This window comes from Camelina sativa, chromosome 19 (assembly GCF_030686135.1).
Source record: "Camelina sativa cultivar CO46 ecotype springtype chromosome 19, ASM3068613v1".
NCBI lineage: Eukaryota > Viridiplantae > Streptophyta > Magnoliopsida > Brassicales > Brassicaceae > Camelina > Camelina sativa.
Window position 1 is genome coordinate 28,184,475 of NC_141898.1, and position 12,424 is coordinate 28,196,898.

General features: G+C 37.5%; 1 non-coding gene across 1 annotated transcript; it reads left to right on the forward strand.

Moving 5' to 3' along the window:
• Positions 1-2,194: 2,194 nt before the first annotated feature.
• On the forward strand, positions 2,195-2,301 carry LOC147921219 (small nucleolar RNA R71). Its single transcript, XR_015591877.1, has one exon. It is a non-coding gene; the product is annotated as a small nucleolar RNA R71 (small nucleolar RNA).
• The last annotated feature ends 10,123 nt before the right edge of the window (positions 2,302-12,424 follow it).

Sequence of the window (12,424 nt, forward strand, 5' to 3'; positions counted from 1 at the left end):
ACAAGGAAAATAAACCATATTTACAAAGGATACCTTAGGGACTTCCTCCCTAGTGAGCTTGTTTAAAGTCACTAAGCTTGACTTTGGTGTCCTTTTTAGACTTGGTTTAGATACCAAGGAGGTGATGAAATCCTCCCTGGAACCTCTTGATCACTGTGAAGTTGATCCTTGATCACCTCACCCTTAACACACAAACCATGTTTCTTCTTGATTTTGAGCCTTGGTCTTGCCTTCCTTAAGGACCTCTTGTTCAGCTTAACTTGAAGATCCTCAACCATACTAGTCAACTCTTGAACTGACCTCTTAAGCTTTTCCACAGAATCATCTTGAAAGGAGAGCTTAGCCTTTGGAGTTGCTTCACCACTTGAACCTTCTTGACCTCCTTTGTCCTTGATAGTAAAAAGGTTGATCATCAATGGTAGGAAGGTTGGTTGGGTTATGGATGTTGAACTTCATGGCTATATCTTCAGCAATGTTCAAGGTCACAAGACCCTCTTTGACATCAATAACTGCTCCAACTGTGGCTAGGAATGGCCTTCCAAGAATGATTGGATCTTCAGGTTCCTTGTCCATCTCCAACACCACAAAATCAGTGTGAACCCTTGCCTTCCCTATCTTGACTGGGACATTCTCCAACCTTCCAACTATTTCTTTGTTTGACCCATCAGCTAAACATATATGAAGGTTGGTGGACTTGAAATCAGTTCTCCCAAGCTTTTGTGCTATGGAGTATGGCATCACACTTGTTGAAGCTCCCAAGTCACAAAGGCATTGGTTGTAGTGAAGATAGCTAAGTGTGCAAGGCAGATAGAATGGACCTAGATCCTTAAGCTTGATTGGAATGATAACTCCTCCAAGGTCCTCAAGATCCTTCTCATCTTGAGCTTCAGCCTTCTTCTTTGACAAATCAAGCAAAAAGTCTTTGTAGAGAGGATATGGATCATACTGTTCCAAGGCAGGTCCTCTCTCTTCTTCTTGGTAAGCAATGGTGATCTCTTGTATGGCCAACACTTCCTCAACCACAGCTTCTTCAATCACAACCACTTCCTTCAAAGCCTTCTCTTCCTCTTGTTGCTTAGCCATCATCTCCTTTCTCTCAATGATTTCCCTAAGCTCCTTAATCTTTTGTGCTTTGAAACGTCCTGGGAATGGAAGAGGTGGCTTGTAATCAGGAAGAGTGTACTTAGCAGGCTTGACAGCTTCTGAGTCTGCAACTCGATCGACCACTCGAGCATGCGCTCGATCGAGTGGCTGTTCGAGTACTTGGTCGAGCCAGATGCCGGACTCCAGTTGCTTTGCACAAACGTCACTTGGGGCTTCAGTAACTAATGAGTTCCCCCAAACTTGGACTTCACTGTCCTCAGTGACTTCCCCATCAGAGATATGAATGGCTTTTGCAGTGAACTCCCTTGGATTTTGAACAGCTTTTCCAGGGAGTTGGTTGGGTTTAGGAGCTGAAGTAGAGGCAATGTTACTCTCCATATACTTCATTCTGGAGTTGAGACCTTCAAACTTCATGTTCAGATCATTGTACTGTGATGTGAGCCTTTGATTCAACTCAGCAAACTGCTTGGCTTCCTCAATCTTGCCTTGTGTTTGCCCAATCAACAACTGTTGCATCATTGCTCTTAAGTCTTGTTCCTGGCCATGGTTAGTTTGAAACCCTGATGGGGACACAATTGGGGCTGGAACACTTGGTGTTGCTGCTTGGGGATGTAGTTTTGTTGCTGTTGAGGTTGAGGAGGTGGATAGACCTGGTCTTGAGGGTTGGCCACATTGGTGCTCCTATAAGAGAGATTGTTGTTCTTGAAACCCCCTTGGTTGTAGCCTTTGAATCCTCCCTGGTTCTGCATGTAACACAACTCAGCAAATTCAGGCTCCCCCTCTTGAACTGGGGCTTCCTCTTCACTTATGAAGTGAATGGACTTGGATTGGCTGAGGAGGATCTTGTCAAGCTTCTCATTGACCATCTTCAAATCCTTCTTATACTTGTCCTCTTGATCAGTTGAGGAGCTCCTTATGGTCCTATCATAGTCCTCATTATAATTGCCATCAGATGAGCAAGATTCTCAACTAACTCCCATCCTTCTTCCACATTCTTGTTGAGGAAGTTGCCATTAGAGGCTGTGTCAAGAAGCATTCTTATCTTGGAAGCACTCCTCTATACAAGGTGCTTAGAAGTGACTCATTGCTGAAACCATGGTGAGGACACTGAGTTTGGAATCCTTTAAAACCTCTCCCAAGCTTCACAAAAGCTCTCATTATTCTTTGAGCAAATCCAGAAATCTCATTCCTCAGCCTAGCAGTCCTTGCATTGGAGAAGAACTTGGCCAGAAAAGCTTTCTTGCATGCATCCCATGTGGTGATAGCTCCAGTAGGTAGAGTCTTCTCCCAAAGGTGAGCTTTGTCTCCAAGAGAAAATGGGAAGAGTCTTAATTTGAATCCATCTTCACTCACTCCATTGATCTTAGTGAGTCCACATATTCTGTCAAACTCATCAAGGTGATCTAGTGGATCCTCCATTGGCAACCCATGAAACTTGTTTGCTTGTATCATTGAGATCAATCCACTCTTGATCTCAAAGTTATTGTTTACTACTGAAGGTGGCACAATTCCAGCCCTTTGGTTGTGAGTATTGGGTGCATCTCCTGCACCAATGTGCCTTGGTCTTTGCTCATGGACAGCTTGTTGCTCCATGATGTCTTGACCTTGTTGTTGTTGAACTACTTTTCCTTGCTTATGTCTCAAACCCTTTTGTAGCCTGTGGATGTTGTCAATAGGCTGTTGAAGACTATCTTTGCCTTTTGACCTTGTGTGCATCAACAAACTCTACGACGGACTCGAACAGGTACACGGTCGAGCGCAGGCTCGAGTGGGTGGTCGAGTCGACTGGGAAGGAATGGCTAATTTGATCCGGCTTCTGGCTCGATCAAGTGCTCGATCACAGCTCGGTCGAGTGGTGTCGAGTAGGTGGGTCGAGTGGTACCTGAAACACAAAACAGCCAAGCAAAGGAAGATTCCAGTTCAGTAACGTCACAAGTGTTTAAAACGAACTTAATCTTAGACTAATAATGATCCTAAATGTCACAAAACACACTCAAATGGGCAACGACACCAAATTGAAACTGACTTTCTTTGTGGTGTATGAATGAATGATGTATGGAATGATGATGTATGGAATGAATAGAAGTCAGGGTGTTTCAATTCCCCTTATGCAGTTGCAGTATAAAAGGTGTCAATCCTATCTGAGTGATTGTGAACAATTAAGATGTGCATATGAGTCTAAGTCAAGCCAATTGTAAAGATTGTTTGTCACTAACAATCCTAAAATGAGATATGAAATGCAGAAAGTAAAAACAACTAGAACAGGATACTAAATGCAAACAGAACAAACAACTTGAAGCTATAATGAAACTCGAACAAAGATAGAAACTATGCTAATGAACTAATGCAAGACAAGTAATGAACAGGAAACTACGTGAATGCAATAAAAATGAAACAGGAATGAAACAAGACAATTACAAATCAAAAACACAAGTTCTGGGGATGAACTCGAGCAGCACTCGACCGAGTGTAGGTCGAGTGGGTGGTCGAGCTAGACTTAAACGTGAAAACAGAGCGACACAAGAAAAACAGAGCAATGCTAAAACCAATCAAACAACAACAAGCAATGATATTTAGACTAAGATTTCAATAAACAAAGAAGGCCTTGAGGAGGGATTCATGGGCTGAGCTAATCATTGTGGTTATCTAACTTGGTCAACAAATCTCAAGCAAACATTGAGCTGATCTCTAGACATACTATTCTAATACATGTTTAATCCACTCTCATGGCAAGAAACAATCAAACCTATGCAATTCTAGACTTATTCTCACAAAGAAAAGAATCTACACAAGCAGGCATTAAGCAATACATCTCAAACCAAACAAGACTCCTAATCTCTTAGCAAGCCTAATGGTAAGCTCTAGATCTAGCCTTATCTATGCTCCTTAGACATTGGTGTGATGCTAAGATGCTTGAAATCAAACCCTACCCTCTCAGATATAGGATCAGCATTAAGATCATCTAGCCTAGAAGAGATCTACAACAATCAAGCTTGACCAAATCAAACAAACCACAAGATCAACCCAGCCTAACCCATCCTCAAGGTCCTAAGCAAACTACTCACAAGAACACATGGTGAAATATGTCAAAAACCCAGAAAATAATGAAACTTGCATCATTAGAAAGATGAAACAGAGATCTACAATATTGATGAAGGAAATAAACTCGAAATCTTAATACTTTGAAAGTTATGAAACAAACAAAATATAAGAATCTAGTCTTTCTCTCTCAAACAAGTACAAGATCTAAAAATAAAATAAAAGTGCAAAAGGAATAATATCTAAAAAAGGTAAAAACTAGGTTTTAGACTCTCTAAAAAGCTGGATTCTTTTTGTGGCTGCAAGTACAAGGGCCTTATATAGGAGGTGAGGTGGAAGCCCTAAAAAATGCAAAAAGTCAAAGTGGTCAACGGCTCGGTCAACTCGACCAGTGCTCGGTCGAGCTGGCTTCTCTCGTGCATTCTCCACTCGGTCGAGTCCTCCTCAGCACACGGTCGAGTGGTGGTCGAGTGGTGCGGTCGAGTTGGACTCCGGACCTTGATTCTACAGCCTTGACTCTCTTGTTTTCTCCTCAGGACAGCTTCACTTCTCCTCAGCATTGCTTCTATGCTCCTTAAGCTCCAAAATCACCTGTTTATGCATGAAAAGATGCAAATGCAATGCAACTATACTCTAATGCATGATTAGTCCTAAAGCTACACAATAATGGCCTAAATGGATAGCAAAAGATGAAAAGGTTGTGAAAAAACTAAGGGAAGACAAGGTAAAATATATGAACATCAGGAGCCTTGATTTGGATAAAGATCCATTTGGTCCAAAGAAGGACGATGAAGAAGTTCTCGGTCCTGAAGTGTCATACCTCAGTGATATAGGAGCGTTAATGTTCTTAGCTTAGCCACACTAGACCAGACATATGTTTTGCCGTGAACCTCCTAGCTAGATTTAGCTCTTGTCCGACCCAAAGGCACTGGAACGGTATCAAACATGTGTTGCGTTACCTACAAGGAACGCTTGATTTGGGTTTATATTATACTAACTATAACAAAGAAGGTTTAGTTGGTTTTGTTGATGCAGGTTATTTATCGGATCCACATAATGCAAGGTCTCAAACCGGCTACGTATTTACGCACGGTGGTACAACAATTTCATGGCGTTCGATGAAACAGACCATTGCGGCCACATCTTCTAATCATCGCCGAAATCTTAGCTATGCATGAAGCCAGCCGAGAGTGTGTGTGGTTGAGGTCGATGACTCAACACATCCGATCAGATTGTGGAATGGCCGACGACAAAGAAGCAACCGTTATACATGAGGACAATACGGCCTGCATCGCACAGCTCAAGGAAGGGTACATTAAGGGAGATCGGACGAATCACATTTTACCCAAGTTCTTCTTAACACATGAACTACAAAAGGCCGGAGAAGTTCAAGTGGTGCAAGTTCCGTCCAGCGACAATTCAGCCGATCTCTTCACCAAATCACTACCGACATCAACATTCAAGAAGCTCACGCACCTGATTGGGATGCGGAGACTTAAGGACTTTAGTGATGCTAATAACAGGGGGAGAAATGCATGTTGTACTCTTTTTCTTTCCCCATGGTTTTGTCCCACTGGGTTTTCATGGTAAGGTTTTAATGAGGCAGCACCCCCAGTGTATTGCACTGATCCCTTAGCATCTGCACGGTTATGTCATCCAAGGGGGAGTGTTGTAAAACACTTGGAGTGGACTTCCATAACCGGCCCATACATGTCCAAGACACAAAGGCCCATAAGCTATATTGTCTTTAGTCTAAGTCGGTTTATGTTTAAGCCTTTGCTTTACTATATATATGTAACCTCTAAACGATTGAATCAATAGTAAGAGAGAGAATACAACTCTTGTTGCTTTGTATAACACATGACAAAATCTTTAATTGTTAAAATTGACACATGTCGTGATCACATTTGTTACTAACTTTGAAAAACAAGGTTTATATAACAACATAATATTAAATAAGCTATCAAATCATTCACCGACTGGAAAAATTAAGAAAATTACATTAATTTCTTATTTTTCTTATATTATGTTAATCACTAATTTTAACACATTAAACCTTTTTATACTTTCATCACTTTTCTACATAAATTTCTTTTTACTATATGATTATAATATAATAGTTGTAATTAAATTGCATATATTTTCCTTATTAATTGTGATATGATTCTTGAGGCTCTGATACCACTTGATATGATTCTTGAGGCTCTGATACCACTTGATATGATCCTCCCAAGGATTCGGCACCTTCGAGTTGGTTGATAAAGACATCTTGACTCTAAAGACAATGAAGCCTTAAGAATAAGGATGGTGGAATGAATGGTCGCACAAGAGTTGCGGAAAGACTCTTGATATACCGGTTTGATCTTTCAGCCTCGCACCAAAAAGATCGGATCTCTCAGCCTCGCACCAAAAAAATCGGATCTCTCAGCCTCGCACCAAGGAGATCGGGGTTTTGACTATTGGAATCACAACAAGTAGTCGGTTTTGATTGTTGGAATCACACCAAACAATCGGTTTTGCTCACAAGAACAGAAGAGAATCACTCTCAAAGAAAAGAAAAGGTTTTATAAAAAAAGTTGATTTATTATTTCTTTGCTCTTACATTAGTTTATATAGGATAAGAAAATTTGGTAACATAGCCAAGTATTAACTATTTTTGAAACTAAAACAATAAAGATAGATAGTTGAATGAAGATTCAACTCTTGAAGTTTGCCTTCCCAAGGTGAGTTGAACTCCAATTTTCGTCACTTCTCCTTGATCTAACTTTCTAATGAGAAACAACTTGGGCTGTATCATTACTTCATCTTGGGCTAAGTTGAAACAACTCCTGGTTACCAAACATAATTCTGGAAGCTCTTAAACCAACAGGACCTGAAACTTATCAAGTTAAGAACTAGATTCACCTCCTTTGGCAAATGAGACGTAACTCTGTGGTTTTTTGGCCAAATCTTGTTTTATTGAGATTGTTGGAAACATAAGAGATCCATTGACATCCTTCAGTTGATTTCGTGTCGAAATTGATTCTGAGTTGGTTTGTGTAACATGATCTTTGGCTCAGACGCGAAACTAGAACTAGGACAGATCCACTGACTTGAAATATTCATATCTTTCAAGTATGAACTGATTTTAACATGCTTCCAATTCTCAGTGGTTCTAGGATGGATCAAGATTTCAGAAAAGTTTTGTTCATAGCTTGAATACTTATGGCTTGGTCGGAATCCTCCTTTGAATGCTCGTAGGTCTAAGTCGCGTAGCCATGAGTTCACCTGATTTGTAAAATGAATAACTCCTTCACCTAAACTCAGATTGGACTGATTCAACTTCGAGATATGCTCTAGATGCAGTAAGAATGTATCCCAAATAGCAGTTTGGCAGGAAGAGTTGATCTTTGACTTCGTTCGTGTTGAGCAAGACTCAAGGGTCGTCTTGGATGGTCTCATGATCATATCAAATTGCACATATTTTCCTATTGAAATTAGTAATTTAATAGATAACTTGCCTATTAGAGTTAGTAATATAATATATTACTTTTGGTTTTATATACTCTCAAAAATATTAATGTTTTACTATATGATTATAATTAATAATAATTGTAATTAAATTGCATATATTTTCCTTATTAATTGCACATATTTTCCCATTGAAATTAGTAATTTAATAGATAATTTTCCTATTAGAATTAGTGATATAATATATTACTTTTGGTTTTATATACAATCAAAAATATTAATTGTAATCCTTTTATTTTTAGAATTTTTTAATTTTCTTATAATTATTAAATATTTTTTTTCACAAATATCAAAATATTATCGATATACTTGACACATGTCGTGATTATATGAATTAGTAACTTTGAAAACTAAGGTTTATATAATAAGATAATTGTTTAATTGACATTGATTCTGTTAAATAGTAATTTCAATACTAGCTAATTTTTTCTATTTTTTTTACAGAGTTTAAATTAGAAATTATGATATGTCTAATTGGTAAAGAATAACAAAATTTTGATTGGATAGATTTTGTCACCTTTTCTGTACTGTATATAAAAGATAGGGAGCTAGGGACAGTAAGTGCAATCATCAAATTAACCGTCTGGTCATAGCAGAATCAGATCTGAACTTTTGTCATGAAGAACTCTGGAGAGACTGCGGTCTCCTGCAGCCACTCCCATAGCCGACGGTATGAAGAAGATGAAAAGCTCCTCCCTCGAAAGCTATCTCGCCACCTGCACTACAACGTGTCTATTCTCACCGTAGAAAGAAGTCGACAGAGTCAACCCCATCTCCACCGTCTTCACTGATAGGTCCCAATTTAGGACAATCAATGTTATCAAGAACAAAGGACAAGAACACTTTGGTTCTCAAAGACTTTATAATAAGTTACTGCAATTTTCTCTTCATAACTTCTCTGTTGAAGTACATGTCTTTAAATACAAATAGCATTGATCGCTCACGATTCTACAAACAAGGAAATAAGAAAGTGGGAAGTGGAGACACTACTTCTCCTATTACTAAGGAGATAACTAAAAGAGTAAACTCAATCCTATCATTCACCCCGTACTCCCATTTTACCTCCACGTCCAAAAGCAATACGCGATGAGTAAGTAATCCTAGAAAACCACTAGGTCTTTCTGAATCATATTTTTATATCATATACCGTTCTTCCTTAACCTGAGATATCCTTTTTCATTCGTTTCAGGGACAGGAGGAAGAAGTGGCGTGTATACCTACTACAAGTTCACGGCTTTATCTTCCTGTTTCAAAGTCTGTTGGTTGCGATTGCTGGGAGTAATGTTCGGGAGTGTGGCGCAGTGCACTGTTTGGTATACTTCGTGCTACACCACAAGTTTCTCTCCCAGATACCCTACTTGTTCTCTCTTGCAGTTTATATTCTACTGGGGGTCATATCGTTGACCACGTTTTAAACCTGTGAGCCCGAATCGTCTATTGATCGTTGATATGGCAACCATCTCATCCGGGATCATTATCCTCGACGTTGCTATGTACTACACACTGGGCAAATTTGTCACTATCTGCGCGGGGCTTACAATCCGAGCGATTGTGTTATGGAGCCTCAGTCGTGTCCGAGTCCCATATCTTCAGACCAATTTAAAAAGTATTATAATGAAGAAGAAAAACATTTTGGTTTTTGGAGTTTGGTTTTTAAATTTTTGGATTTTGGTTTTTGGTGTATATTTAAAAATTAATAAATCAAAAAATCAAAAATAAAAACTTACGCTGAAAAAAAAAAGGTTTTGCACCAAATCTCAAAATTATGGTTTTTAGTTTCTCTTTAAAATTTTGAAAAACCACTTAGGTGTTGACTGGTTCTCCCGTTACTTCCCGCAAACGCTGCGTTTGCGGGTGGTAGCGGTTGCTAGCGATTAGTACCAATCACACAAACCGCTTCCAATCGCTCCAAATCTTTCCCAACCGCTTCAAACCACTGAATTCCAAAAGCTGCTTCCCGCAGGCGTTTGTGGCAAGAGGTTTGGAATATCTGCATGACTTGTGTGGTCTGCAAGGCTTCACCCAGAGAGACGTGAAGCCTCTAAACATATTTCTTGGAGTGATATGACGACAAAGATTGCTAATTTCGGTTTGGTTAGGGTTGCACCAACGACAGTTGTTGCTTATCACAACTTGCAGGTACATATGGTTATTTGGGTCCAGAGTATGCATATATGTTTTTTTTTTCTTAGTCAAGTACATTTCACAATGTGCATATCCTTGATCAATATTTTGTTATGTTCTTTGATCAAAAGCTTGAATTGGGTTTTGTTATGTTATGTTCTTGATCAATGTTATGTTCTATTTTGCAAAATAAAATATAAAGCTTGAAATGGTTTGTGTAATGTTCTGTGATCAAAGATCAAGTTCGTGCTGTGTACTGTGATTGTTGTGTTATGATTTTTTTTAAGCTTGACACCGTTTGTGTAATTTTTTGTGATCAAAGATCAAGTTTGTGTTATGTACTATGATGTTTGTGTTGTGTTTTTTTAAAGCTCCAAACGGTTTGTGTACAAGAGCGGACGTACGTAGTGGTTGGGTGGGGTAATTGCCACGGTTAAAATTTCAGAACAAGTGTTATTTGGTAAAAATTTTTATTTCTACCTCTGTTGATATATGCTTGATTAAAACTGAATAAGTTGAGAATATAATTGAATAAAATTGGGTCAAATATCATTCAATCCGTTCATCTTCAAAAAAGGTGGATGAACAAATTGAACTCATTTCTTTTATAAATATGGTGGAAATGGTTGCATAGAGAAAAATGAGTTGTAAAAAGATGAGTTGAATAAAATTGGTTGAATAAGTATTCATCCACTAAGGGGGTGTTATTCAACCTTGTATTTTAATGGAGTTGGGTGTATTTCAAAATCCAGCGTTATTCAATTAGGTATTCTAAAAAATACAATAAAATCTGGTGTTATTGGATTAAACATTTGTTGGATGATTTTAAATCACTTGTAAAATTGTTGTTATTCTATTTCCAATGGATTTTGTTTCACTTTAGATTTTAATGTACTTTACATCCAAAACACTAACAAACACAATCCTAACAATTTTTGAAGTATTTCATCTCTCAGACTTCTCATGAGTATCTCACAGACTGTGTCATGCTAAGTGGAGAAACCGCCGCCGGAGCTCACCCTGAAACCGTCGTCCTTACAATGTCAAGGATCTGTAGGGAAGCAGAGGCCTTCCTTGATTACGAGACAATGCACAGTCTATGTTTCCTTGTCGTTGTCCCCTATTGAGAGCTTAGCCGCTTCAGCTGTTTCGACGGCTAGGAGTCTATGTGCGGCTGCGATTGTGGTTCTCACCAAGGGAGGTTACACGGTGGAGATTGTGGCGAAATACAGGCCGAGTGTTCCGATTCTATTTGTTGTTGTGTTCGGAGATTACTTGTATCGATGGACTTCGAACAAGGACTCAACGGAGGAGACGATTAGGTCCGTCATTGAATTCGCAAAGAAGAAGGGGATATGCAAGACGGGAGATTCAGTTGTGGCGTTGCACAAGATCGATGGTTCCTCTGTTGTCAATATTTCATCGTCATCGTGTCATCTTCCTCGTACTCTTCGTCATCCTCCTCATCGTCATCGGCCTCCTCGTCGTTATTTTAATTCACAACCCAATTTATGGATAAGTTCTATTTCTTTTTTATTTACCTTCAAAAATAAAAAAGTCCACTAGTAATGATTTTCAAAACCATCAATAATGCTTTTCAAATCCACTAATAACATTTAAAATCCACGTTCAATTCATTTACAAAACCATTGGATTCTAAAATCTACTAATATTTTAAATCCATTAAAAACCTTTGTTGAATAACACCCCCTAAACAGGAAATGAAAGAGTTGGACAAATTTTGTTTTTATTTGTTTATTTCTCCAACTTTTTTTGGTTGAATGGATTATGGTAAATGCTCATTCAACATTTTCAATCTATTAATTGAAGTCATCCATTTGCACCATTAGTTTATTTTTTTTCAACTTTTTTAAGTTGAATGGGTTGAATAATTTTTTTTCAACCTCTTCAATTCAAATAGTGAAAAATGGATGAATAAAGTTATTTGTTTTATTGTGTCTTCAATTTTGGAACTTCATTGTTGTATTACATAAATTTGGTATTTTTACTAACTAATTTATATTTTATCTATAGACTATAACCTTATAATAAACTATTAGATACAACTATAAAAAACTAACTATTATACATATACATTGTTCTATCTAATATGATGATAGAGCTTTTTTTGATTGGTTGGTAGGAGAGACCATTTTCTATTATATACAAATTTGTTTTTTTTTTATCATAATAGTTTTTTTTACTTATAAATATGTAAGATATTTTATGATAATGATTTAATTATTTACTTTTCTTTTTCTACTTCTTTTTTTTGTATGTTTCTTCATGAATATAAGAGGTCTATGTGGAGTTACATACACTTTAATTAATGCGAGCTTTAACAATTAGTAAAAACATTTCTCATGATATAGTTTTTCAATCCATTATGTATGATTTAATAAGTCAATACATCTTTATCTTCTTTACTATTATGTTAAATTTGATATTTATTTTCTTTAGTAATGATATGATTAAATTCAGTTAAAGAAAAAAATTTTAAAAATGTATTTAGAACTAAAAAATAATACACATGTCAACTCTACAATGCTTGTCTTTAGAAAAAACATTACTTTATTATATACAATTTAATGGTTAAAATTAACAAAATTGTTCTATCTTAAAATTAACATGTGAAGTTTTGTAAGAT